The sequence below is a fragment of the Stigmatopora argus genome, chromosome 17 (genome assembly GCF_051989625.1).
Source record: "Stigmatopora argus isolate UIUO_Sarg chromosome 17, RoL_Sarg_1.0, whole genome shotgun sequence".
NCBI lineage: Eukaryota > Metazoa > Chordata > Actinopteri > Syngnathiformes > Syngnathidae > Stigmatopora > Stigmatopora argus.
In genome coordinates, this window is record NC_135403.1 from 15,061,562 (window position 1) to 15,088,837 (window position 27,276).

Below are 27,276 nucleotides of genomic sequence, written 5' to 3' on the forward strand. Positions count from 1 at the left end.
TGACACAAACCGTGTCACCGCCAGCAGCGTATCCTTGCGCGGGGTCAAATGCACTTTTGACGCCTCCCGAGCACCCGCGGCTCGAAGCCATAACCTGTCGCCGCGGCTATATGCTAGTCAAGCGCGCTACGCGGAGACGGACAGAGCGACGAAGGGACAGAGTGCCGCCGGTGAGTAACGCGGAGGAGCTAGTTGGATGACTGGATAGCTAGCTAGCGAGCTAGTCGGGTGACTGTCTAGCTAGCTGTCTAGCGAGCTTGTCGGATAACTAGCTAGCTCGCTCGTTAGCTCGTTGCTGGGCCATCGGCCCTACTTTTTCTAGCGCCAGTGACAGGCGGGCGGTGCTCGGGTCCTCTCAAACATGGCCTCCATGATGGATCATCCGCTGTAACTTGAACGTTCGCCTTGCTCCTTTTGCAATTTTCTCGGCGCCGAGCGAAAGGGCGGCGGGCGGGCGGTCGAGCCGCTGTTAATTGGACCCCAAAAGTGCACGCCGGCCGATGTCGGCCGGCGGCGGAGGAGCGACAAGTCGCCTGTAAACACGTCGTCCGTCGCTCGACTTGAGCACGGCGGGCAAACGGCAAGCTGGAGAGGAAACGGAGAAGCGCGTCAAATCCGTAAGCTGCTTCGGTGGGGCGTCTTCGGGGCCGCTGGGGTCCCGGACTTTGGTCGGCTTTCGACCGCGGGAGAGAAAGGGGCGCCTCGAGCTCGCTGACGCTAGTTTCGCGCTAACCCCGCCGCCGAGCTAAATGCTAATGCTAGCGACTGGCTCCCGTGTTTACACGTTTAAACGCAACACGGCGTTACGGCTCTTCTCCGCCCGACAGCCAACGTCGCCTCCCCAAATCAACTTGGTCGACTTTTGCCACTCGTTTAGCTCACTTCCGTAAGTGTTCGCTCGCTGACATCTGTCAGGTTTTTTCTTTTCTGTCCGGGACACCTATAGCCTGCGCAGGTAAGCGTCTCATCTATGCCAATAGAATGAGAGGCGACATTTAGACGGCTTCTCTACACGGCACCTCTTGTAAAAGCCCCTTTTTTGTTATTCCAAGCCCGCGTGCCTTCTATCGCCGTGTTTTGGAAGTGTCCTCACTCCCAAGTTGGCTCTACCTGAGCCAGTGTTTTTTTGTTTTGATGCCGTGCTTAGTCACCTAGCCACCGTGGGTAGTTTAGGGCACTTGTTGATGCCGTTCAATAATGGCCACTTTTCCAATTCGTCTTGAGTACAATTGCTTTTTTTCACCCCTGAGCTTGTCGTTGACTTCTTAGATTTACAACGACTGTGACTCGGTCACGCTAAAGGTCAAGTTGGCGGGTCGAATGCGCCAAGATCGCACAGATTGCTTACTAATCATATAGTTGGGAGAAACAATGAAATATGTGGCTGGAAACATTTGGAATGGGCCCGGGGCCACGCCGTCAAGCGGAGCGGGCGTTGACCGCTTCTTGTGTTCTGACCCAGAATGCCCGCAGAGGACCGAAGAGCGCCACCTCCTGTCACTCGGGCCGGACGCAAAGCCGCCGCGTCGGAGAAGCGCCCTCGCGGGCGACCCCGGAAAGATGGCGTAGGTGGCCGCGCTGCGCCTCCGCCTCCCCCTGCGCCCCCGCCTCCCAAATCCAGGAAGAAGTAAGTATGTCCCACCTGCATCGCCAACTCTGTCAATATGTGATCACGGCACATCGATGGAGTACACGGACGCCATTTCTGCCGCCTTGAAATTTGCCGCCGGGGGCGCCGTGTTGGCGGGCACTCGGGCGTCACGCGTTGGGTGGGAAGAAATGGTAGCCAATGTCGCTCGCGTTGGGTAGCCGAGTGGGCTGCGTTCCCGAGGGTGCTTAAAAGAGAGACGCGCCATCTGACAAAATGATCGGCAGGTGCTCGGCTCATCCACTTTGTAGCATCCCCTTTTAGGAAGAGGACGCCCTAAATGGTCTCTTTTGACCCGCTCCCGCAGGGGGAGGAGTCGAGGCCAAGCCCAGGTGGAGGATGAAGAGGGCGTGGATGCCGCGGAAAAAAAGCCTCCTCCAGACAAGACCTCAGGTGAGGAGGTGCATTTCTCATGGGATGCTTGGACGGCAACCCTCAACAGACGAGGAAAGTCAAACTGCTACGTCCGTCCCAATTTGTCGCTCAGCGGACCAGGCCCCCAGCGGACGGCGCAGCTCCGCCTCCAGAAGGAGATCGCGCAGCCAGCCCGTGCCCGAGGCCCCCCTTCCTTTGCCGCCCGCGTCCGTCTCGGAGGAGGAAGCGCCCGAGAGGAGTGCTCGGGCCCCGCCCCTTTCTCCGCGGGCCTCGCCGAGCCCCGCGGAGTCGGCCGCGGGCTCCGGCCCCCCGCCGTCTCCCCGCCTTCGCTCCGAGGACGAGGACGCGGCGTCTCCGCTCTTCCGCCGCCGTTCGGCGTCGGAAGACTCGGGGTCCCCCGCCCCCAGCCCGGGACACACGGAAAGACGGTGGGTTCACGTCCGCCGGCGCCAGGCGCACGTCTCTCCGCGGCCCCGGCCCTCACCGCCGTGGCGTCTCCCCAGCCTGCGGCAGTGTGCCTTTTGTCACCACGGCGACCGGCCCGCTCTGGGCCAGGGCCCGCTGGTGGTGTTCGGACCCACGCCGGGCTACATCCCCCTTCACGTCCTCAGCCGCAGAACCTCTTCGGACCGCGACGGCGATTGTCACGACCTCTGCTACCGACGCGGCCAGGGCGCGCACACGTGAGTTGATGCGTGACGGCGCTAAAAAACGTGTTTTAAAAATGGCTTTATTGTTAAATATATACTTGATGGTTGTTATCGCGCGCCGTCGTCTCAGACCTTACGTCGGTCATCCGTTTGTGCTTTTGTAGGAGCAGCGGCAACAGTCCGGCGCACTGCGGTAAGTCCTCCCTTACGCCTTTGGCTGTCGGATTTGGCGGCGGCGGCGGCGACGACGACAGCAGCACGATCAGCCGTTTCCGGTTTTCCAGACGGCGAGTCTTCCTCGCTGTTGCTGGAGCAGCTCGGCGCCATCGGCCTTCCGCGCGACGTCGACGTCCAATCGCTGTTCGACCCCACGGGTAACCGTCGCTCCCGAGCGAGTGCGCGCACGCTTGTGGGTGGAGTCCATTTGCATTTCTTTTCTCGCCTGCGCAGGTCAATGCTGCGCCCACTTTCAGTGTGCCGCCTGGTCCGAGGGCGTGCGGCGCGGAGAGGGGCAGTCGTTGCTTTACGTGGACAAAGCCATCGACTCGGGGAGCGCGCAGGTGGGTTCGCAAAGTGGGAGGCCGTGGACTCGATGGAGTCCGGCGCGCCATTGACCGAGCCCCTTCCCACGCAGGTCTGCGTGTTCTGCGGTGGCTTCGGAGCCTCGCTGCGTTGCCAAGAGACGGGCTGCGGGCGGAGCTACCACTTTCCGTGCGCCGCCGCCGCTGGGGCGCACCAGGACTGGGAGAGCAGACGTACGCTGTGTACGAGACACGCCCACGCGGGTACGAACGAGCGCGTGGGCCGCGGGACTCGAGGGCACCGCTTTCAAAGGTGTGAGCGAGCTCTTTGGTTTCAGCGGCTCGGTCGTGCACGTCCTGCTTGCGCGGCGGCGACGACGATGACGTCGGCGATCTGCTGATGTGCTGTGTCTGCGGTCGGCGATACCACGCCAGATGCCTGGCCCCGCCCCTCGCTCCCTCCTCCCTGATCCGGGCCGGATGGCAATGTTCTCCGTGTCGCGCGTGTCAGATCTGCAGGTAACGCGTTGGCCGTACGCGCGCACGCGCGCACGCGGAACGACGCACCGTAACGTGCGTCCCTCCCGCCGTCCCCCGGTAGGTCGCGAGAGGACACATCTGTGTTGCTGGTGTGTGCTCGCTGCGATAAAGCTTACCACGCCCACTGTCTGACTCCACCGCTGGGTCACGCGCCCGACGGCAATTGGACCTGCCAGGTGATGCGCCCGCGCCGGCACCAACGCCGCTCTCGCCGTCTAACGTCGGCGCTCTTCCCTCAGAACTGTCGCGTGTGTCTCCGCTGTGGCGTGAGGTCGGCGGGTCCCTGGGCCAATCACCCCTTCCTTTGCGTGTCGTGCGACCCGGCTCTGCCTTGCCCTCTCTGCGGCCGAGCCCCGGACCCGTCTTCCACGCGGGACGACGTGACGTGCGCTTGCTGCTACAGGTGGGGACCCCCGAGGACGGTACTTCCTCCTCTGTTCTCGGCAGAAAATTCTCACCTCACCCTTGGGCCCGTTTTGTGCCGCAGGTGTGTCCACGGCCAGTGCGTCGCCGTGGAGCAGGCGGGCGTGGACGCGACGCAACGCCACAACCAAAGTTACGTCTGCTCTACCTGTCGGCTTCAGAAAGCGCGGGTCGAGAAGGGTCCCGCCGGAGAGCCGCCTCCCGTTCCCGCGCGGGTGCCCCGCGTGGAAAGTCCTACTGAAGTTCTCTCCGTGAATACTACTGCGCGCAGCCCGGGCCCGCCCTCACGTTCGGGGCGGGCTCCGAGTCCGACCGGGCTCACCGGAGCGTCACCCGAAAGCCCAATGCCCTCCGCGTCCGCTTGCACGGAGCTCCGGCAAAGTCCGACTTCCTCCGGTCTCGGTCCCACGGGGCCGGGTCTAGATCCGGTCCCGTCTCCTCCCGGCCCGACGGACCTTGGGCAAAGTCCGGCGCTCTCCCCTGCCGGTTGTGCGGAGCAAAGAGCGAGTCTAGTCCCGTCTCCCTCCGAGCCGACGGAGCTCCGGCCAAGTCCGGCGCCCTCCCCGTCGGATGCCACGGAGGAAGAAGTGGGTTTGGTCCCGTCTCCCTCTGAACGAGAGCAACGTGCCACGCCGTCTCCCACTTGTGCCACCGCTCAGAGACCAAGTCCGGCGTTGTCTCCCTCTGAAGCAGCGGAGATTAGGCAAAGCCCGACTTCATGGCCTCCTTGGGCCGAGCCATTCAAATCCTCTCCCTCTCTCGACTCTGAACCATCTCCTTCTCACCCCGCAGAACTTGGACCTAGTCTAGTTGTGTCCCCCTCTGACCCCCCAGGACTTCAGCATAGCCCCGATGTATCCCCTTCCGACCCCGCGGAACAGAAACTAAATCCCACGCTCTCTTCGTCTAACACGGCAGACCTGCAGAAAAGTCCAGTAGCATCACCCTCTAGCTCCAAAGCGCCGAGACAAAGTCCCCCGCCATCAAATGCTAACCTCACCGAGCTTTCGCGCGGTCCAACGCCATCTTCCTTTTTCCACTCGGAGCCTCGGCAGAGTCCTTCAGGCGGTACCGAGCCGCAGACGAGTCACCGGAGCCCATCGCAGCTTGGCGAACCGCCGCCGAACTCTCAATGCGAGAGCGCGGACTTCCAACTAAAAGCGTTAACGCCTGACCCGACAGAGCTACTAGCGAGTCCCGTTCCATCCCCTTCTGACGCGGCAGAACTTCCACCAAGTTCAGTCCTACCTTTCTCGAGCACAACGGATCATCAGAATAGTCCAGACCTATCTCCAAATGTCACAGAGCTCCCCCAGAGTCTAGTCCCATATTCTTCAAGGCCAATAGAGTGCCAGCAAAGTCCTGTCCCATCTCCCAATTCCAAGGATGCTTCTCTAAGTTCAGTCCAATCTCCGAAGCCGGCCGACCTATTGCACAGTTCACTCTCGTGCCCCGATGTCAAAGACCTCTATCTAAGTCCAGTCCCACCTCCTTCTAACGCAAAAGAACCCCATCTAAGCCCCGTCCCATCTCCTCCTGACACAAAGGATCCCCATCTATGTCCAGTCCTATCTCCTTCTGGCACAGAAGATCCCCATCTAAGCCCAGTTCCAGCTCCTCCTGATGAAATAGATCCCCTTCTAAGCCCAGCATCATCTCCTTCTGACACAAAGGATCCCCATCTAAGCCCAGTCCCACCCCCCTCTGGCACAGATGATCCCCATCTATGTCCAGTCCCATCTCCTCCTGCTGCAAATGATCCCCCTCTAAGTCCAGTCCCACCTCCTTCTGACCCAAGGGATCCCCATCTCAGTCCAACACCACCACCTTCTAACATCACAGAGCTTCATCCAATTCCAGGCTCAGCGTTTTTGAAAGCCGTAGAGTTCCCACAATGTCCGGACCAATCTCCTTCTACGACAAAGAATCTCGACCCACCCCATTCTTCTGAGGTCAGAGCGCATCATCAAAATGGAGCGCCGTCTCCCGACGCCGCCAGTCTCCGGGAAAGTCCAGTCCCTTCCCCTTCAGGCAGTGCAGAGTCCCCATTAAGCCTCCCTTCAAAAGTCACAGATATGGCACAAAGTCCAAATGAAATCAGCGAGCCTTCGCCAAGTCCAGTAGCATCTTCCTCAAAGCCCGCAGAAGTTGAGCAAAGCTTGGTCCCTTCTCCCGCCAATGCCATGGAGGTCCATCCAAGTCCAGTCCTTTCTCCCGTTCAAACGACAAAGCTCCAAGAAAACCAAAGCCCATCTCTTCCTGACCTCACAGAGAGCGCGCAAAGTCCTGCTTCTTGCATCGCAGAGCCCCAACCAAGTCCAGAGACAACGCCTTCCAACGCGATGGAGCGTCCTGGGAGTCCGCTCCTATTTCCTCCAGAAGTAAGAGCGCTCCCTGAAAGTTTAACGCCGCCTGAGCTCCTTCAAAGTCCAGTCCCATCTCCTTCTCCCGTCACTGAGCTCCATCAAAGTCCAGTCCCATCTCCATCTAATCTCAACCAACTTGATCCAATTCCATCCCCAAATCCTCTTCCTCTTCCTCCCCCTTCTCCTCCTCCTCCTCCTGTCTCCGAGCCTTGTCAGAATGCAGTAGCATCGCCTTCTGGCGCCAGGGAGCTCCAACAAAACCCAACACCATCTTCACACGTCGACGCGTGTCCAAAAAGTTCATCGCCGTCTTCATGGAAGCCCTCCGGGGTCCGGCCAAGTCCGGTCCGATCCCCTTCTGCTTTGACGGACACGGGGTCAAGTCCGGTCCCCTCGCCACCGGCGACCCCGGAGCGTCCCCCGAGACCGGCCCCGTCATCCCCGGTCTCTGCGGAACGCCTCCAAAGTCTGACACCCAATTCCACGTCTATAGAACCGGAGCCTATCGTGGATGAGGAAAGCACGAGGGAAGGCCCCTGTCCTGCTCCTGTTTGTAAAGTAGACTTGAAAAAAGTTGCTCCGGCATCCCCACCCGGTCCCCCCGAGCTCGTCGCCAGCAGCCACGGGTCTCGCTTTGAGTTTACGGAGCTCCACGAATATACCGCTCCGTGTTGGCCTAGTCCGGGCCGCCAAAAGACCGACCTGCTAGTCGATCGCATTCTTTTGGAGGATAAAGAAAAAGACAGCGAGTCGCCAATAGCTCCCATTTGTTCCACACCACCTCAGTTGCCTAGTGTTCCTTCGGATCCGCGGGAAAGCTCCGTCCTTTCGACGTCCACATCGCCTCAAGCGGGTCCTCCGTGGGTGGACAGGAGCGGGGAAGACCTCGCCACCGGAGTGCCTCCCGAAAGCGTCGGGCGGGATTGTGCCGTGTCCGCTCTTGGATGTCACGGTGATGAAGCGAAGCCCCAGACCATCCACTTTGAGAGCCGCGAGCTAGACGTCACCCACGAAGCGCCGATGCTCCAAATCGGTCAAGGAAAATGCCTTCCCAATCTGCCCGGTCCTTCCCGGGTCGCGACGGAAGCTGGGCGGAGTCCCGCAGAGCTTGTCGAAGCGGCACCGGACGGCGAGGGCGCTTCTGCTCGTGGGATCACTTTGAAACCGGAGTCGAGAGCGGGAAGTCGATGCTCCGCTCGCCGCCCCCGTTCGGCTCCCGGTAGCCCCGCCAGAGGCCCCATTAGCTGCTTGGCGCGTAATCTGTCCCAGCCTGCCAGTCCGGCAGCGACCACTCCCTCCACGCAATCTGTAAAGGATTTGCTCGCGCCGGTGCCTTCTGCTCTCGAGACCGTGGCAACTGCCCTCTCTCAAAATGGCGTCTGCCAAGAGGCGGAGCCTGCCGAGGTGGGAGCGGATATCAACCTGGATTTACAACCGCCTCCAACGGTTCTTCACACTTCTTCTGCCGTTGTCGTGCCCTCGCCCCCGCCATATTGCCGTTTGCAGATGGAGCCGTCGAGTTCAGCTCACGATCCGCCGTCGCCCACACCGGAAAGTCTGGCTGGCCTAAGCGCTTCGGTGGACGACGGTAGCCCGTCTCCCGACCCCGTGGCCGGGCGGGCAAGCTCGGAACGTCTCCCCGCTAGCCCCCGGTGTGCCGATGAAATGCCCATTAGTCCTCTGAGCCAACCGGGTAGCTTTGCGGTCCTAACGGGTCGCTCTCCCCAAGAGCCAGCAGACCCCCTGGCAATTTTCTCCACAGCTCAAAGTGAAGATACCAAGACAGCCGCCCGTCCGTGCCCCGTTAGCGGATTTGAAAGCGGTCCCGGCCCGGGGCTCGGTGGCGGTTCAACCGCACATGTACACGATCCAGAGCCTCCTCACCTGGCGCGGTCTGGCCGTTCTGGTCCCGCCAAGGTCTCGACTTGCAGCAATTCCCCGAGAACAGAGCCTCTCGCTTTGACTAGCGACAGTCCCGCCGGCTGCACATTTGTCGCCGACGGCCACGCTAGTCAATCTCCCAAGGACATTTCGGAGGTCGGCGGCCAAAATTCCTTCCAAACGCCTAGCTCACCGCAGACGACCGCCGGCCCACCTCCGATCCGGGCCGGCGAAATGAACGACCGCAAGGAATCGGACTCACGGGGCGCCTCCCCGGACGAGCATTCGGTCATTGGCGGTTCACTTATACCGGACGGTAGTTCGAATACGCCCCCGGAATCTCCGAGCTGCCCACCCGGCGCCTCGTCGGTCGCTAGCCAGGCCGTAGTTCCGGGCGAAACGCCTCAAAGCGTTTGCTCTCCGGAAAAGCCCGAGACGCCCCACTCCACTGGCGCTCCACACCCCGTGGAAGTGAACGAGCGCCGTTGTTGGAATCCTCGGGGGTCGCCCGACGCAGAGCTTGTCCAAATTCCCGAGGCCCCCGTTTCATCTCTTGGTACTCGCGTGCATCCAGAAAGTGAAGCCGTGTTGACAGAGAGGGAGTCCGCCTTCAGTAAGTATGGTTGAGCACACCACATTCTCCCAACTTTGAGACACATGACTAACACTATTTGTCCAACAGTTATGGTGGAACAGAGAGAACATCTCCACTTGCACCAGAAGAAAGAAGAAGCCATACTGGAGGAGGGAGAGGAGGAGGAGCAGCAGCAGCAGGAGCAGAGGGAGGGGAACAAGCAAGAGAAGAATAGCGAGCGGGACCAGATCAAGGAGCAGAACCGTGAGGAGCGCCGTCTCGTTCAAAGTGTAGTAATCGGCGTTTGATTGACCTCCCTAACAATGTTCCGTGTCTTGTTAGGAATCCGTCGGTCTCCTGGGGAGCCCGCGGCATCGCCCCCCATCTTCTCCACCCCTGCCTCTCCTTCCTCCCCCTCCCCCAAGTGCTCTGCGCCACCATCGCCAGGCACTCTTGGACACGGGGACGTGGCCTGGGAAGTTTCCCCTCCCCTCGGGTCGGCGCCGGGCGCTCCCTCGTCGTCTCCGGAGGGGGCAGGCGACGGGGGACGCCGGGACTCGCGTGCGGCGGGGCCGTCTCCGGAGATACCGGAAAGCCGCGCCGCGGGAGTCGCCGGCCCCCCCGAGAGGGGAGGCTCCACCCCGGATTGGGTCTCCGCCGGGCCCGACCGGCGGGAAGCCGGGAGGGAGAGTAGCACCGACGGGGAGACCGAGCCGTCTTTAGACGCCGAGGTGATGATGCTGTTGAGCTCGTCATCGGTGGGCGCCGGCCACGCGTCCCCCTCCTCCGTCAGTCCCCCGTCTTTCTCCCCGCGGAGTCTCAGGCCGCCCCATCGCTCTTTGCCCCCGTCGGACGAGCTCTCCATCCGTCTCAGACAGTCCCCTTTCTCCACGGAAGCGTCGCCCGAGACGTCCCCCGCCAGGGTGCCCCTCACGCCGCCGCCGCTCTCCCCTCTTTCCCCGCCCCTGGGCTTCAGTCCTCCGTACCGAGAGTCGCCCCCGCTCTGCGAGGTGAGTTCGTCGTTTATCTTCCGAGGCGAGACGGGGTTCTTTGTTCGAACCCTGGTCCGGTCTCGTAGATTCCCCCGACCACGGTGATCCCGCTGACCCGTAAGATCGGCATGGGCAAGCCCGCCATCTCGAAGAGGAAGTTCTCGCCCGGCCGAGCCCGGGTGAGGCAGGTAGGGGTGAGCTCGGCGCGGCGGTTCTGTTCCGCACGACTTCTCCGTTGCTGGCGAAAATTCCCTGAATCCCCACCTCCCCTGTCCCTGTCATCTGGACGCTTCCTCTGCTCCCCCACCTTAGGGTTCGTGGTGGACTAACATCAGGGCGGTCAGCCCACCCTCTTCCTCCCTGGACTCCATGAGCGAAGGGGGCCGGGACAGCCCCAAGGCCCGTCGGGCGGACTGGCCTCTCTGGAGTGCTAGAATGGTAAGGAAGCGCCAACTCGTTGGCGGCACGTTGACCCGACACCGAGCCACACCTGTCCGGGCCATGTCGGGCCTCCTCCCGCTGTGTGCGCGAGTGTGATTTCACATGAGTCTTGAAAGCCGGTCGCTCGGTCCCACCGTGCGCTTTGCAGGGTCGGGGCTCGGGCTTCCCGGGGAGGCGCAGGTCCAGAGGAGGAGGCGTCGGAGCGGGCCGTGGCGCCCGAGGCAGGAGTCGAATCAAGACGCCGGACCGCCTCTCCGTCTCTCCCGCGGTAAGCGCCTTTGGGAGCGCTGGGGAAATCGCCGTCGGCCCTCGGGGAAGACGGCAAGACGTGGTGTCGTTGCAGCACACCTTCGTTGAGGCCGTCCCACCCAAGGAAGAGGAGGAAAACTCCATGCACAACACGGTGGTGATGTTCTCCACGTCCGACAACTTCACGCTCAGACAGGTAGACGGACGGACGGACGGAGGGTGGGCGGCCGGCCGGCGTCACCACGGGAAACGCCGACCGAGCCCTCCCTCTGCCCTTTGTCGCCTAGGACATGTGCGTGGTCTGCGGCAGCTTCGGGCGGGGAGCCGAAGGTCGACTCTTGGCCTGCTCTCAGTGCGGCCAGTGTTACCACCCGTACTGCGTCAACGTCAAGGTAGGCTGACCCCGAACTCCCGGGAGGGCTTTGACCACGGGACCCTAAAAGAAGGCCCCCCGCCCCCTGGGCTCCCACGCAGGTGACTCGGGTCATCCTAACCAAAGGCTGGCGCTGTCTGGAGTGTACCGTGTGCGAGGCGTGCGGCCAGGCCTCGGACCCCGGCCGTCTGCTGCTGTGCGACGACTGCGACATCAGTTACCACACGTACTGCCTGGACCCCCCCCTGCACACCGTCCCCAAAGGCGCCTGGAAGTGCAAGTGGTGGGTCTCCAAACGTGATGTTCGCTCGAGCCCGATGGCGGGCGCCCCGGTCCCCAATCGCCCCCGTCCGCCCCCCAGGTGCGTGTGGTGCGTCCAGTGCGGTTCGGCCTCCCCCGGGCTCCACTGCGATTGGCAGAGTAACTACAGTCGTTGCGGCCCCTGCGCCAGTCTGGCCCGCTGCCCCCTCTGCCAGCGAAGCTACGCCGACGACGACCTCATTCTCCAGTGCCAGCAGTGTGACCGGTAGTTTGCGATTGCGACCACCCCCGCCCGCCTTTTCTTCCCCGCTGACGTCGTGGCGCATATCGCGCGTCCGCCAGGTGGCTGCACGCCATCTGCGAGGGCTTAAACACCGAAGGAGAGGCGGAGACGAGCGCCGACCGGGGCTTCGACTGTTCGCTGTGCCGAACCCGCCGTCGCCTCCCGTACGGTATGGCCCACGTCGACGGACGATGGCGGGGCGGGGCGCCGGCGGGGCGCCGGCGAGGCGCCCGTGTGACGCCGACCGTGACCGGGGTGAATGTTGCAGGGAGACCAGATCACTTGGACGTGGCTCAAATCATCTCCAGGAGTCGGGAAGCAGGTGCGTTTCCATCGCAGCCCAGTCGCCAAATGTTTCATGAGAGTTCATCAAGGAAAATGAACACGCGCTTGCACAGATTCCAAGACATATAATCAGGATGGAGTTTGTCTGACCGAGTCGGGACTCTCTCAACTCCAAGCGCTAGTTGAACCCTTGACCTCGGCTCGCAGGTACCGCAGGTGAGAGAGAGAGAGAGAGAGAAGGGTCGGATCCTTTTCCCACCTGCCGCCGTCACCACCACGGTCGACCCCGCTTTGGTGGACTCCACCCAAGTGTCTATCTGCTCTTTTCTCTTAGGTGCAAACCCAAACTCAAGCTGAGGATCATTAACCAGAACAGCGTGTCCGTCCTGCAGACCCCGCCCCATCCGGATACAGGTTTCACGCACGCACACGGTCACGGTCGGTGGTCCGGAGGCGCTTCTCCGTCAACGCCCGCGTGTCTTTGAGCAGGCCACGCCGAGTGCGACCTCAAGTCAGATTCCAGCCCCGAGAGAGACCACCAAGCCCCCGAGGGTGACGTCATCAAGGACGCGGCCAAGAGAAAGAGGAAGCCGTACAGGCCGGGTGAGAGACGGACCCGCCGGGGTTGCGAGACGCCAGACCGGCCCCGACACGTGGCTAACGCCAAGCCGTTCCCCAGGCATCGGAGGCTTCATGGTGCGACAGCGCGGCGCCAAGGCGGGACCCGGGGCCATCAAAGTATGCCGTAGAGATTCCGGCGAGATGCCGCATGCGGACGACGGTGACCTCGGTGACGAGAAAAAGCGCCCTCTACTCCTCCTCCTTCTCCTCCTCCTCCTCTTTCTCCTTCGCCGGCTTCATGGTGCTCGTCCTCACAGATGGAGCCGAGCTGACCGCCGACAAGGTGAAGAAGAGGTACAGAAAGAAGAAGACCAAGCTGGAGGAGGCCTTCCCGTCTTACCTCCAAGTAAGACGACGCTGGTCGCGGGCGCTGGCTCGACTCCGGCCCGGGCTCACGCCGACGCTAACCCCGCCCGCTCCGGGTGTCCCCTCAAGGAAGCCTTCTTCGGTCGGGATCTCCTCTATGGCATCCGTCAGGTGGACCGGCGGGTGACCTCGGAGGCGGCGCGGGACGCCAAAGGTCCCTGGGAGAAGACGAGCGGCCGAGAGCACCAAAGACTCGGTGAGTCGGACGCCTCCCAAAAGCGAGCGCCCGTGTTGAGGACGGCCCTTCTCCCCGGATCTGGCGTCCTCGACACGGGCCGTCGCGAGGACGCGGCGACCTCGTCGTGACCTCATTGCTTGCGTGTCGCCGAGCAGCGCCGTCGGACGACGCGCTGGTGGATCTGTGTGACGTTCTCCACACTCACATTCTGGCCACGGGACCAACAGGTAGGCGGGGCCGCTGTCTGTCCTTTCCCCCCGCCCCATTCTCGCACCTCTCTCGTCATCATTTGGTCCAAAGCAAAGACTTGGCGCCAATGCTCGGGGACGTCACGCTTTGGCGGAGAAATTTCCGGATCAACCTAAATTGGGGCTGTTCAAACATTTGGGGCGCGCTCGCTCCCGCTAGCCCGTCAAAAGCCTCGATGTTCTGGTCGGACCGTGGCGGTTTAGCTGGGAGGTAGGCGAGAGCGCTCCCCTTTGAACTTAAGTTTGGGCTCTGCCGCTCTTCCTCCCCTCGTATCTATGTCGATACGTGGTCGCGGGTGGCTCGCGTCAAAGGTTTCTTTTGGCGGTGCCGCCGCCCAGGCGCCCCCACCAGAAAAAAAACAGGCCACGTTTGCGCGGCGGGCACCCGGAGCCACGCCACGCCACGCTCGTCTGTCCTTCCCGATGCCTCACCGAGCCCATTTGTGTGTCGCCTCTCAGCTGGCCCAAAAGCCTTGAACGAAGAGCCTCTGGACGCCATCTTGAACCCCGAGCTGGATAAGATGGTGTCGGACGGTGAGCCGGCCCCGCCCGAGCCCCCGTCCCCCAGTCCGTAGTTTTAACGGCCATCTTTGTCTTTCTTTATAGGTGCTCTTCTAAGCAAATTGTACAAGATTCCAGGTACGTGCGCTCCGGTCGGTCCGGTCCGGAATGTCAGCGAGCGAGCGAGCGAGCGGCCGCAAGTGGCTCACGCGCCTCTGCTCTGCCGGCAGAACTGGGAGGGAAGGACGTCGAGGACCTCTTCACCGCCGTACTCAGCCCGGACCGCGGCGATGGCGCCATGGCGGGCGGCGAGGCGCACGCGGGTACGCGCGCAGGTGCGTGGGTCGGAAGGCGCGGGACGTGCCATTAACGCCGGCGTCGTTCGGCAGGCGCCTTCCTCGGCGCGGCTCTGCCCAACGGCTCGGGGGGCCGCGCCCCCGACGCGGACGCGGGGGGAGCCTCGCCGGCCTCCGCCCCGGCTCGGCCCCCAAATTATCGGCCGGCGGGAGACGGCGAGCGCGACGGCATGTCTACGGCCAAAAGGAGCATGTTGAAGTGGGAGAAGGAGGAGGCTCTGGGGGAAGGAGCCACCGTGGCGCCCGTGCTCTACTGCAACACCAACTTCCCGCAGCTGAGGGAGCAGTACCCGGGTACGCCCGTGGGCGCCGGGGTGGCGGTCAATCGCCGGCCGCCGACGCGACGCCACGGTGATGGTGACGTTTTGCGTGTCCCCAGAGTGGTCCACGAGAGTCAAGCAGATCGCCAAGCTCTGGAGGAAGGCCAGCTCCCAGGACCGTGCGCCTTACGTGGTGAGTGGCGCTGAGTCTAACCCAATTTGCAGTTTTAACCAGGGGTGCCCAAACTACGGTTGCTCCCTTTTTGGGACGCCAATACATGGTGTGAACCAGAGGCTTGAGTTGGGCCCGTTACGCTTGTCATCTTAAATACTACGAGATGGAGCGAGTCACTTTGACCGTGCCTCTCCATTAGCGGGGCTCAATGTGAGCTGATGAAATCGGTGTAGGAAAGTCAAATCCAATTCATTTTGAATGTATGATATATGGATGTCAAAAAGATGGCTCATAAATGTGATAAATGAAACTAACTAACTGTAAACCGGACAGCAACGGGCGCGTGACAACCGCGCGGCTCAACGCATCAGCAAGGTCCACGGGTCCGGCGAAGCTTTCACGCAAGCGCCGCCTTGTCGGTCGACCTACGACGAAGCCGGGCCCCAGGACCCGCTCAGGCCGAGGGAGTCGGAGCAAGAGCAGGAGTGGAAGTTGAGACAGGTGAGTCCGGCCTTTGCTCTCTTAACCGCGGGGCTGCCCGCCCGCCCGCATGCCATGGAACGGCTGCTGAGGAGCGATGATGATGATGATGATGATGAGTGTGTCGGTCCCGCCTCCTCTACTAATGTCTCTGATGTTTCATTGAAAAGGGAGAGGTAAAAGACAGATGGCCAGCCGGTAAGAAGAGGCAGGAAAATACACATAGCGCTTGTCCCTACCAGACAACTCTAGCAGGAGGTGGCAAAGAGGCTCTGGTAAGCTCTCGAGGTGAAGCCCTTCCCGATCGCCCGCGTTCGCGACCCACCCCCCCTGAAATCCTCGCCACTCCCAAATTTGTCCCACGCCCGCCGGCTCGCTAATCCAACGACCGGCGCTGGCGCTCCCAGCCTTCCGCGGGAGGATTTCAGATTCGCGGACGCGGGCGGCACTCCCCTTCCTCGGTCAAAAGCACTCGTTTATGGCGCCGTCGCGGCGAGACCTTTGTCAAGGGGGGCGGCAAAAGTGCGTGGCGGGGGTGTTTGCTTCTCCGCCTGAGAGCAGGACCACCTGCCAGGATTGTCTCGGACCTCGTGCGGGGGAGGGGGTCCGGGCTGGACCCCGACCCTAACCCTTAGCTAGCAAGTCGAACGTGCGCTGCCGTGATTTTCTGTCCGTCTGGTCCACCGGACGCTGACGTGCGTGCTTGCGTGTGTGTGTGTCCGTGTCCCTCGCCCCTCAGCAAATGCGGCATAAGAGCAAGCAGCTGGCCAAGATAGAAGCCACCCAGAAGCTGGAGCAGGTGAAGAGCGAGCAGCAGCAGCAGCGGCAGCGACAGGAGGCGACCTTGCCCGACTTTGGGGGCAGGCAAAACCCGGTCCAAGGCTCCCCGCTGGACTTTGGAGCCAGGCAAAACCCGGTCCAAGGCTCCTCGTCGGATTTTGGGGCCAGGCAAAACCCGGTCCAAGGCTCCTCGCCGGACTTTGGGGCCAGGCAAATCCCGGTCCAAGGCTCCTCGCCGGCCCACGACGTGTTCCTCAGACCGCAAGTCCCCCCGCCTTCGGGCTACTCCTCCCTTCCCCACTCCCCGCGCTCGCCTCACTCTCCCTCTCCGATCCAGCAGCCCCCGTCTTCCCCGCAGATGTTTTCGCCTCCTTCCTCTCGCCCCGCATCCCCCTGGGACCCCTACTGCAAGCCGGCGGGGACGCCTCGACCCGCTCAACGCTGCGCCCCCGGCATTTCGCCCGGCCACGACCTCCTGGGTTCTCCCGTGCCCTCGCCGGACTCCAAAGCCTCCGACGGCGCTCGAAGCCTTTCGGGTAGGTGGTCCGGTGGAGACTCCCCTGTCGTAACCACGTTCTCGTGGTCCAATTTAGCTTTGTTTCTCTCTCCCCGACCGACCGCCTCGGCGCTTCCCCGTGCAGGTCAGAAGCACAGCAGAGCGGCCATGAATAGCCCGCCCTCGGGCTCGCAGGTGTACCACAGGTCTCCGTTCCACGGCGGGGTGTTTAGGGCCCCCGTCCCGCCCCAGAGCCAGTCGCAAGCCGACTCGTTTGGCGCCAGGCGGGAGCCTCAGTCTCACAAGCCCTTCCCGAGCCCTTGCGCCGCCGCACCGGGGACGCCCAGAGCGGACTACGGCCATCAGATGGCGGAATCCAACGGCTACGCCACCCCGCCGAATCCGGGCACGCCCCGCGACGGCTCGTACCTCCCTAACCTGGGCCTCGCCCGCTCGAGGGCGGCCCCCGCACTCCGTCCGGCGACGGAGCCCGGCGCTCCCCAGCCCCCGTTTCCCGAGCGGATCCCCCGCTCGCCCGACGCCGCGCTGAGCTCGGATCCCTGCGCCATAGGGCCCGGGACCCCGCGACCCTCCACCCTCAACGTTCAAAAGAACCCGGAAGCCTTTAGCCGGGCCCAAGCGGAGAGCTTCCCCGCTCAGCTGGCGAGATCTCCTCTTGGCGGCGAGGCGACAAACTGCCAGCAGGTAACGGGACCCCGGTCTCGCCCGCCTGTGGAATTAGCTAGCTAGCTAGCTCGCCACGTGTGGTTTGCAACCTTTCTTTTGTGGAATTTCTCAGTCGCCGGTAAGAGTGGCGCAGCAGGACTCCTTTGCCAGGACCCCGACGGGTAACCCCACCCCAAAGCACCCCGGGATTTCCGACGACAGAGGCGCGGCGGGTCACGTGACGTCCGGACCCCCGCGGACGGAAGAGACGGCAGCCGGCGACGTGGCGGCGGCCGCGGTGGGTGCGTCTTCTTTGGAAGGTCCCATGGCCTTGCTTCCACAGCTTGGGGATTCTGAGGAGAGATTGAGACAGGTACCAGCTTTTGTCATTCGGCACAAAACCTTAACTACTTTCAGGCCAATGTACAGTGGCCCCCTGGGGGGGCAAAAAAAGGGCTCCGGACGCCAGCAGCCGTTGGTCTGCCAACTGTCATGGGCGGCTCGTGCACAGCACGCCCACTAGCGAGAACGCGGACCGAGTGCGCCTACGTGAAGGCCCAACGGATGACCTTTGTGTCCTTCAGCGTCAGAGGTTGCGCCAGCTCATCCTGAGGCAGCAGCAACAGAAGAGCGCTCTGCGGCAGGAGAAGGGCCTTCGGGACCCCGGGCCCCTGGCCGCGCTTGCCGGCACGCCGCCGCCACCGCCGGCGTCCCATCGCTGGCCGGACGTTTTTGGCCGTCCCCCGCCGCCCTACCCCGGCACGCCCCGCCCTCCCGGGCCGGCGCCGGCACTTCCGGCAGATGGGCTCGGGGGCCCGACCCCCGACGCCTCTCCGTTTCCCCCACAGAGAGGAACGGTGGCATCCAGGTGAGAGGCCAAGCGGAGGTACGTACAGTGGGCCGGGCCAAGGACCCCGACTTGAGCTCCCGCCCTCCCTCTCAGGTTTAGTCCCCGAGACGTCTTCCAGCACGCTCACTCTGACCTTTTTGGAGGCCCGGCGCAGACTCGGAAGCCGCTCCCCGGCGAGATGAACGTCCTCCGTTTACCGACCGGTCCCGGCCCGCGACCTCACGTGGCCTCAGGTGAGAAGAAGAGTAAAAAAAAAAAAAAGATAAAAATATCTCAACCTCACCTCTCGCCGCCGTAACGACGTTCACGGAAGACCTCGGTACCTTTGTGAAAGGACTAGCGGCCGCCGGCCTCGGCGCCGGCGCCCCCCCACGGGCCTTTCCCGTCCCCGTGCAGCAACACAGCATCATGGGCCAGCCCTACATCGAGCTCCGTCACCGCGCTCCCGAGAAGCGGCTGAGGCTCCCCTTCTCCCTGCCGGCCGACGAGGACCCCGCGCTCCACCGGCGGGACGGGCAGAACGCGGCGCCGGGTCAGGTCGGCGACGTGGCGCTGCAAGCTCCCGACGGCATGGAGGAGCACCTCGAAGGGGTGGACTCTGCCGTCAAAGATCTCGAGGACGTGGAGGTCAAAGATCTGGTTGACCTCAATCTCAACCTGGATCCGGAAGATGGTGAGAATTGAATTCTCACGCGTGGAAAGAGAGAGAGAGAGAGAGAACCAGCGCAGCGAGCTGCGTTTCTCATCTGGCCTTTCTTCCCACATCAGGCAAGGAAGACTTGGACCTGGGTCCCAATGACCTTCACCTCGACGACTTCCTGCTGTCGGGGAAGTTCGACCTGATCGCTTACGCTGACCCGGAGCTCAACCTGGAGGACAAGAAGGACATGTTCAACGAAGAACTTGAGCTCGGGGAGTCTCTGCGGGACCGGAAGGGGCCGGCCAAAAAGATCCCCGGCGACGTGGCGCCCCATCCGCTCGACGAGGAGAATGAGGAGCGCCTCGGGGCGGTCCCTCTACAGCGCCCCGCTTCTCTCGACCTTCCTCCGCTCGCGGGGCCAGACGGAGCATTTGGACTACCCGAAGCTCCCGGCGGGGTCCAGGCGGCGGGATCTGTAGCGCCCGCTTTGACCAAGGTACACCTTCCGGCTCTTCAAATGTATTTCGGCGAGCAATTATCCACGTTAGCGTAGCGGGGAGGTCGATGGCCAATCCTGCAAAATAGATGCTGCTTTTTTGTCTCGGCAGGGCTCGGAGGCTGCTTCTTGTTCGGGACTTTTGCCAGAACTTCGGGCCGCGACTCCCGCGCCGGCTCCAGGTGAGTCTGCCTTCGTTTTGGGCCCAGGAGTGGAACGGAGCTTTGAGCGCGGTGTTTGTGTGCCTCAAGGGCCGCAGTCTGGCTTCCAGCAGAGACCCGCCGAAGGTTATCTGCTGGTTCCTCAGGGTCTCCCGGCGGCCACTTCGCTCCATCCGCCGTGCCTCCTCCTCGACCCTCCTCGGGGCCAAGAGCTGCCGCAAAAGCACTTGGAAAACCGGGGCAAACCTTTGCTCCTGGAAGAGCAGCCGCTCCTGCTGCAGGATCTCCTGGATCAGGAGCGCCAGGAGCAGAGGCAACAGAAACAGATGCAGGCACTGATCCGACACAAGTCCGCCCCTGACCCCGCCGTGCCGGATTTGAGTAAGTCCAACCCCCCACCCCCGAACGGCGGCGGTGGCTTTCGATCGACGCTTGACCTCGTTATCCACCCGCGCGCAGCAGACTTTGGCTCCATCTCGGACCCCATCATGAAGGCCAAGATGGTGGCTCTGAAGGGCATCAACAAGGTGATGAGCCAAGGCAACCTGGGCCTCAACAACGTGGCCGTCCACAGGTAGGCGAGGCGCCCTCTCTGTCGGTCGGCCGGCTCAGCGTAACCGGGCTCTCACGGCCCCCCCCCCGTGCGCCGTTGCTCAGGTTTGGTCAGACTCCCGGCGTGGCCGTCGCCGTGGGCGTGGGCGTTCCCGAGGCCGGCCCGCAGCCTCCGCGACAGGTGGTGTGCCTCGTGCGCTCTAAAGTCTCTCCGCACGTCAAAGGTGTGAAACTGGAAACGTCTCTTCCCCCCTTCCCCACCAGGATGCAGATTTGAAGTCGCGGCCGTCGCGGCCTCCCGACCCGTCCAGCTTCGACGGTAAGTCCCCCCCCCCCCCGCTGGGGCGGAAAGGCCGAGCGCCGGAAAGGCTTTGTGAGCGCCACCGTGCCGCCGCAGACGACGCTCAGAGGCGCCAGTACGAAGAGTGGCTGGGAGAGACGCAGCGACTCCTGCAAATGCAACAGCGCCTCTTGGAGGACCAGATCGCCACGCACCGCAAGGCCAAGAAAGCGCTGTCGGCCAAACAGAGGACGGCCAAGAAAGTGGGCCGCGAGCTAGGCGAGGAGGACGCCGCCCAGCTGCGCTACGTGCTGGAGCAGCAGGCCGCCGTCCAGAAACAGCTGGAGCAGGTATAGCGCCGACGTCCCCGTCCCCGCGCCGCGTTTGGTAGCTGCTCTTTGTGGACGTTCCCCACCGGCCCACGTCGCCCGTTCAGATCCGGAAGCAGCAGAAAGATCACGCCGTGCTCATCGAGGACTACGGGGCCAAGCGCCGGCTGCAAAGAGCCCCGGCCAACGCCCCGGCCAACGCCCCGGCCAGCGCCCCCACGCCCGTTCCCATGCTCCCCCTGCAGAGTGGTGTCCAGAACGTGCCCCCCGGTTGGTCGTCTGCGGGCTTGATGGGGCAAAATGTAGCATCTCATCCGCCACCTCAGATGCCGCCCGGCCTCTCGACACCTCCCCAGGTGTCGGCCGTCGCACCCGGGCTTCTGGCGGCGGCGACGACAACGGCTGACTTTGCCTCCGGAGGACCCCCCGGGGGCGACGTCTCGGCCCCCTCGCCTCTGGTAGTTAGTTATGCACCTCGATGACGTGAAATGTTTAGTGTGAGCTTTGGCTTTTGTGGCTCCGCAGGTGAAATTTGATGACAACAACCCCTTCAGCGAAGGTTTCCAGGAGAGAGAAAGGAGGGAGCGTTTGAGAGAGAAGCGAGAGCAGCGACAGCGAGTGCAACTCGTGCAAGGCGTGCAAGGCGTGCAAGGCGTGGGTGGCCCATCGCTCCCATCATTTTCTCAAACGGCTCCACGAGGGAATTGGAAGAAAATTGGGAACCCCCCGTTTTCCGCTGCTGTTTCAGGCGGAGCATCAGAGAGCCCTGCTGCAGAGGCTGGATCTGGATCAGCACAGACTCCGGCCGGGTCCCGGCGGGGACGCCCTTTCCCAGATGCCTTTCTTCAGCTCCGAGCTGCCGCAGGACTTCCTGCAGTCCCCCCCGCCCTTCTCCCGGCCCGGGCCCGCCACCCCGGACGCCGACCCGCCGTCCCCCGGCTTTGCCGCCAAATCCGGAGCCGTCGACGGTCCGGGTCGGGCCCTTCCGACTCCCGCCGGCGGTTCGTCGGGTCCGGACCACCCCGACATCTCGCCCGACGACCCCTCGAAGAGGAGGCGCGGCGGCGTCCATTGGGACCGGGAGGCGGGGGGCGACCGCACGCCGCCGCCCGTTCGCTCCAACGACGCGGTGCCTACTCCCGCCCTCTCCGACGCCTCCCGTTCGCCCCCCACCCGGGGCGGCGCGGAGGCGGCGGATTCGGACGCGCCGCCCTCGGCTCTAGCGCCGGAGGTGGGGCCGTCTGCGGCGAGGGGCGCGGAGGCGCCTAGAGGGAGCCGCGCTGAGGTCAAGGTATGCCACGCGGTGGATCCGCTCCCGGGCGCCTCGACGCTAAAGTGGTTTGCCGGCAGGAGGAGCGCGAGGAGCGGGGCTCCTGCGCGGGTGACGCCTTCAAGCTGGAGCCTTTGGATGGCGACCCGGGCAAGGAGCTCCTCAGGCATCTACTGAGAGAAAAGGCCTCGCATTTGGAGGGCGGCGTTGGCGGCCTGGACTTGTTGTCCACGGCGAACTTCCAGCGCTGTAAGAGAGCGACGCCAGCCGACAACGACAAAGAGCCGAGCGCCCTCAAGAGGAGGAGGCTTGACGACGACCTCCCGGAGTGCGCTTCCCTCGCCTCCCGCGAGCCGGTGACCCACCTTACGCAGGTGGAGCGCCGGCCGCCACGGTCCTTTTGCGATGAGAAAATGACGAAAGACCGGATCGGACGGCGGGCTCGCGGTCCTGGCGCTAACGGCGCCGCCCTCTGTGCGTTCTCAGCTGTCGGCGCTGCCCCTGGTGGAGCCCGTTCTGGCTCTGGACCCGAGCCCGTTCCCCCCGTACGGAAGCTCGTCTCCGGGCCGCGACTCCAGGCTGAGCGGCTCCTTCGGCAACGCCTGCCTGGACGGCGTGGCCGACTTCTACGCGCAGCTCGCTCGCAAGGTATGGCCCGAGGCCCGACGGCGCGCTTTTCTCGGGGCCGTGGTGAACGGACATTGACGACGCCACAGAATATCCTGGGCAACCCGCCCACGCCGCCGGCGTCGCTGCCGCCCACCCCTCCCCCGGTGGCCAAGGCCAAGCTGCTCAACGGTTTCGCCACGCTGGAGGAAGTGAGCGGGAAGGACGGTGAGTGCTTCCTGCCCGCGTCGCCCGCGAACCTCGGGCTCTGAGCCGGCTCTCCCCCTCCGCCCGCCAGTGCAAGGCGCCGCGTCCGAGGGGGTCGGGCTTCGTCGGGCCGTCGAGAGCGTGGACGTGCCTGCCTCCCTGCCCACGCCCCCTCACAACAATCAGGAAGAATTACGGTGGGTGACGTGTCCCGGCGTCGTCGGCGCGGGTTTGAATTTCCGCTTTGGGGTCGCAGGGTCCGAGACTCGTCCCCGCCGGGCAGTCCGGACGGCTACGTGCCGTCCTCGTCCCCCGAGAGCGTGGCAGGGGTGGAGGTCAGCCGCTACCCGGACCTGTCCCTGGTCAAGACCGAGTGGCTCTCTCCCTGTCCGTCGCCGCCCATTCCCATCATGCCCTGCTCCTGGGGCAAAGGTCGGTCCCTTTCCCCGCCGGCTCCTTTGGGCGCTCCCCGCCCGACCGCCTCCCGCCATTGGTCCTTTCAGGTTCCCCGCTCAAGCGGGAAGTTAAGACGGAGGTGGAGCGTGGAGCTCCTCCCTCCTGCGCCGACACCGATCTGGTCACCATCGAGATCACCTTGAACCCGGCGGCCTCGCAGGTAAAGGACGCCCCTCTCCGCCGCCGCCCCCTCCGCCGGGCGGTACGTGACGACTGGGCGGTCCTTTCAGAATGTTCCGGGCGTCATGGCGGCGGTGGCCAAGCTCCTGCGGGTCCCCACCTCCGTCAACTACCAGCTGAACCGCGCCCCGCCGCCCGGAGCCTCCACGCTGTTTCGTCAGGTGTTTCGTACGCCCGTCGACGCCCCGGCCCGCGTCCGACGTTAATCTGAGCTTTGTCCTCGCAGGGTTCGGCGAGCGACGGACGGCAGAGAACGGCGCGAGCGGCCGGTCCGTCCGCGCACCCCTCGGCCCGCCCGTTCCGCGTGCGTCCGGTTCACGACGGCCACCGAGTCCTTTCTGACGCAGGTTCGCGGGCGGAGTTATCCGGAGCCGGCGCCGCTCCCGCCGTGTCCAGGCCTCCGTCGTGCGGGTTCTGCAAGGTCTTGCTGGGAAACTGCGTCCGCAAAATCAAACAGGTTAGATTGGGCCGAGGTTCGCATCTCCGCAGGACGGGACACCAACTTCGTACCGAGACGCGATCCCCGTGACGTGAATTTTTTTTGTCCCCCCGGCTTGCAGGAGGCTCATTCCGGCGTGCTATTCTGCAGCCCGAACTGCTCCACGCTCTACTCTAGCGGCGGCTCCAGCGAGCAGGTATGTACGACACCCGGCGCGGAAAGAGTCCGTACTCGATGAGGACGCCGTGGCTTTTGTGTCGCCAGCGGCCACCTCAGCACCACTACGCCAACAACATGTCGGCCATGGCGGTCCACTCGCTGCCCGCGGCTCCCCCGCCGACCGGGGCGCGGCGCTCCTCCCCGCCCCTCCGCTTCCCCTCGGCCTCCAGCGTCACGGCGGAGGCCAAACCCGGCACGGAGGGCCTCAAGGTGAGGCGGGCGAGACGGACCGGGTGGGACGGACCGGGCGGGCCACGCCGGAGGAGCCGCTTTCCATCCTCGCTCTGCCGACAGGTGAAACTGAAACTCAAGCCCCACCTTCACGCCTTCTGCGAAGGGGACCTCCAACACGGCAAAAGGGCAAAGAGTTCGCGATGTCGGCGCTGGAACGTCAACGTCGCTCTGAGCCGGTGAGGCTTGGCGAGGGGGGGCGTCAATGTTTCCGAGGGGCCGCGTCTTTAAAGCGGTCGGTCACCGGCGGCGCAGGGGCCCCGTATCGGACCGGGCCGTGGCCGCGCCCGGTGAAGAGGAGGTGGACGCGTTGCTGAAGAAGCTGGGGGCGTGTCTGCGTCCCGAACCCTTTCCCCCGGACCGGCGGAGGTGTTGCTTTTGTCACCAGGAGGGAGACGGAGAAACCGACGGACCCGCCCGACTGCTCAACCTGGACTTGGATTTGTGGGTGAGTGCTCGGCGGGCGGTCCGGTCCGGTCCGGTCGGCGCGCTGAAAGCGGCATCGCCGGCGTCTGCCTGCTTTCCCTCAGGTGCATCTGAACTGCGCTCTGTGGTCCAGCGAGGTGTACGAGACTCAGGCGGGCGCGCTGATCAACGTGGAGTTGGCGCTGCGCCGCAGTCTGGCTCTGCGCTGCGCCCACTGCCAGCAGACGGGCGCCACCAGCGGCTGCAACAGGCTGCGCTGCCCCAACACGTACCACTTCACCTGCGCGCTCAGGGCACACTGCACCTTTTTCAAGGTACGCGCTATCGATGTACTTTGGCCGGACGGACGGACGGAGACGGCCTCCCGGCCGGCGGCCTAACGTATCAACCCCCGCCGAGCCTTTCTTCGCTCAGGACAAGACCATGCTGTGCCAAATGCACCGGCCCAGGGCGCCCCCCAGCCAGAGCGGCGAGCCGCCGCCGGCGCCGGACCCGTACGACTCGGAGCTGCGCTGCTTCGCCGTCTTCCGCCGCGTGTACGTGCAGCGGGACGAGGCGCGGCAGGTGGCGGCCATGGTGCAGCGCGGCGAGCGGCGCCACACCTTCCGCGTGGGCGGCCTCCTTTTCGGCGACGTGGGCCGGCTGCTGCCCCGTCAGATGAGCGCCTTCCACGAGGCCGCCGCCATCTTCCCCGTGGGCTACCGCGCCGACCGCATCTACTGGAGCACGCGCCACCACGACAGGTAACTGAGGCGCGGTCTTGGCCGAGGGGAAGAGGGTGTGTCCTAACCCGGTCCGTTTTCCCCCCCTGACGCCACATTCAGACGCTGCAAGTACACGTGCATCATCGAGGAGTGCGACGCCCGGCCGCTCTTCAAGGTGAAGGTGGTGGAGAAAGGCTACGACGACCTGCTCCTGACGGCGCCCACGCCCAAAGGTACGTCGCGCCGAAAAGGGCGGCCGAGCGAGCGCGGGCGCCCCGAGCTGACCGGCTGGCCCGCAGGGGCCTGGGAGAAAATCCTGGACTCCGTGGCCCGACTACGGAGCGCTGGGGGCACGCTCAAACTCTTCCCCGACTTCCTGAGAGGAGAAGACCTCTTTGGGCTCAGCGCCTCGGCCGTCTGCAGGATCGTGGAGTCGGTAAGTCCACGGGGGGGAGAGAGAAAAAATCTGTGTCCCCCACGGTTCGGACCTCTCTGACCTACTGTCGCCGCGCGCAGTTGCCCGGCGTGGAGGCGTGCGAGCGTTACACCTTCCGTTACGGCCGCAACCCTCTGATGGAGTGGCCGCTGGCCTTCAACCCGTCCGGCTCGGCGCGCTCGGAGCCCAAAGCCAGCCAGGCCAAGAGGTAGCGAATGACGAGCGGGTGGGCGGGGAGAGCGAGCGCCCCAGTTGTACAGGGCTGACCCCAGGACGCCCCCCCCCCCAGGCCCTACCTGCCAACCAGCACGGCTCCCCGCTGCCAGGGCTCGGTGGGTTCCATCGTAGGCCTGGTCCCAGGCGTCATCTCTCTGTCGCCGGGCGAGGCGGTTGCCGGCGCTCATCAGGGGCGCCACTCCAAGCTGGCGCAGTACCGGCGCATGAAGGCCGACTGGAAGACCAACGTCTACCTGGCGCGCTCGCGCATCCAGGTCAGCCGACGCCCCGCCCTTTTGTCAACCTCGGCGGCCGCGCCCTGACCGGCGGTCCACCCGCCGCAGGGCCTGGGCTTGTACGCCGCCAGAGATATCGAGAAGTGCACCATGGTCATCGAGTACATCGGCGCCATCATCAGGAGCGAGGTGGCCAACCGGAAGGAGCGCCTCTATGAGAGTCAGGTAATTTTGCCGGGGACGTGAAGGGCGGGGTTCCATCCCTCCCGTCTTTTGGCGCCCGAGGTCTCACTCCCGCAACGCTCCTAGAACCGAGGTGTCTACATGTTCCGGATCGACAACGACTACGTGATCGACGCCACCATCGCCGGAGGACCGGCCAGGTGAGCGGGCGTCGGCGTCTCTCTCTCTCTCACTCATCTCAACTCATCCTGCCGACCTTTGGCTACGATCCGATCCGATCCGCAGGTACGTCAACCACTCGTGCTCGCCCAACTGCATCACGGAGGTGGTGAGCGTGGAGAAGGAGAACAAGATCGTCATCAGCTCGTGTCGACGTATCCAGAGGGGCGAGGAGGTAGGCCGCCGGTGTTGTCATCCTTGGGCTCCATGGGTCTCACCGTCCAATCGCCTCCACTCTTCAGCTGTCTTACGACTACAAGTTCGACCTGGAAGACGACCAGCACAAGATTCCGTGCCACTGCGGCGCCTTCAACTGTCGCAAGTGGATGAACTGAGCCGAGAGCGGGCTGACAAGAGGCTGGTCCTCTCCTGTCTTCTCCTCCTCCTCGTCTCTCCTCCCCTCCCCTCTCCTCTCCTCTGCCTGCCTGTAAATATGTACAAAGATCAGCAGAGGCTTTTGTGTAAAATAACCCGGCTTTGTTTTTGTATTTATTACTAAATGAACTTATTTTCTAATCACGCTGACTCGGGCCGGGTGGCCCTTGGCAGGCAGAGCGTCAATCTAAATAAGAGCTATCCTCTCACTCGGAAGGCTTTTCTTTCGTCCCCCGTGCTGGGATTGGCCCTGCGGCCACGCCGCCCGCCGCTTACTTTGACTCCTTTTTTTGTGTTTTTTTTTGTACCCCGCTGCGTGACCGTGTAGTCAAAACATTTCCAGAAAATAAAAGAGCTGACACTTTGAGATGATGCCTGTCGCCTGGGTTGCATCGCGTTGCGACGGTCTCGACAGAGAGGCTTGACTTGGGCCTCCGTTCTGTTGCACTTCTCGCCCTGAACGCTAGTTGGCGTCAAACGAACGAACGGAGGGGAGGCTGCGAGACCATCCGCACCAGCGAGTCCAGACTTTTGGCCAAGTAAGTAAGGTTCGAGGTAACACAAAACTTGTTTTGT

General features: G+C 63.7%; 1 pseudogene across 1 annotated transcript; it reads left to right on the forward strand.

Moving 5' to 3' along the window:
- Nucleotides 1–27,067, forward strand: LOC144091646 (histone-lysine N-methyltransferase 2C-like; annotated as a pseudogene). The gene is made up of 75 exons (XR_013305790.1): nucleotides 1–170; nucleotides 1,463–1,627; nucleotides 1,956–2,041; nucleotides 2,136–2,451; nucleotides 2,527–2,706; nucleotides 2,838–2,866; nucleotides 2,958–3,047; nucleotides 3,124–3,233; nucleotides 3,308–3,458; nucleotides 3,533–3,713; nucleotides 3,796–3,910; nucleotides 3,974–4,137; nucleotides 4,222–9,017; nucleotides 9,087–9,242; nucleotides 9,321–9,988; nucleotides 10,057–10,158; nucleotides 10,283–10,408; nucleotides 10,560–10,679; nucleotides 10,755–10,856; nucleotides 10,948–11,052; nucleotides 11,135–11,316; nucleotides 11,395–11,559; nucleotides 11,637–11,746; nucleotides 11,846–11,899; nucleotides 11,976–12,078; nucleotides 12,197–12,276; nucleotides 12,352–12,465; nucleotides 12,542–12,652; nucleotides 12,741–12,829; nucleotides 12,919–13,045; nucleotides 13,183–13,254; nucleotides 13,735–13,809; nucleotides 13,882–13,914; nucleotides 14,007–14,099; nucleotides 14,166–14,426; nucleotides 14,512–14,585; nucleotides 14,901–15,068; nucleotides 15,218–15,322; nucleotides 15,787–16,363; nucleotides 16,469–17,028; nucleotides 17,123–17,362; nucleotides 17,574–17,857; nucleotides 17,933–18,072; nucleotides 18,153–18,512; nucleotides 18,608–18,975; nucleotides 19,088–19,157; nucleotides 19,227–19,517; nucleotides 19,596–19,710; nucleotides 19,794–19,869; nucleotides 19,953–20,007; nucleotides 20,086–20,318; nucleotides 20,405–20,755; nucleotides 20,823–20,951; nucleotides 21,046–21,588; nucleotides 21,648–21,941; nucleotides 22,054–22,215; nucleotides 22,284–22,577; nucleotides 22,637–22,812; nucleotides 22,884–22,996; nucleotides 23,067–23,177; nucleotides 23,243–23,473; nucleotides 23,577–23,651; nucleotides 23,720–23,884; nucleotides 23,969–24,084; nucleotides 24,161–24,353; nucleotides 24,436–24,645; nucleotides 24,746–25,074; nucleotides 25,156–25,268; nucleotides 25,335–25,471; nucleotides 25,552–25,679; nucleotides 25,761–25,962; nucleotides 26,032–26,148; nucleotides 26,233–26,306; nucleotides 26,392–26,500; nucleotides 26,568–27,067. The product of XR_013305790.1 is annotated as a histone-lysine N-methyltransferase 2C-like (transcript).
- Nucleotides 27,068–27,276: the final 209 nt, after the last annotated feature.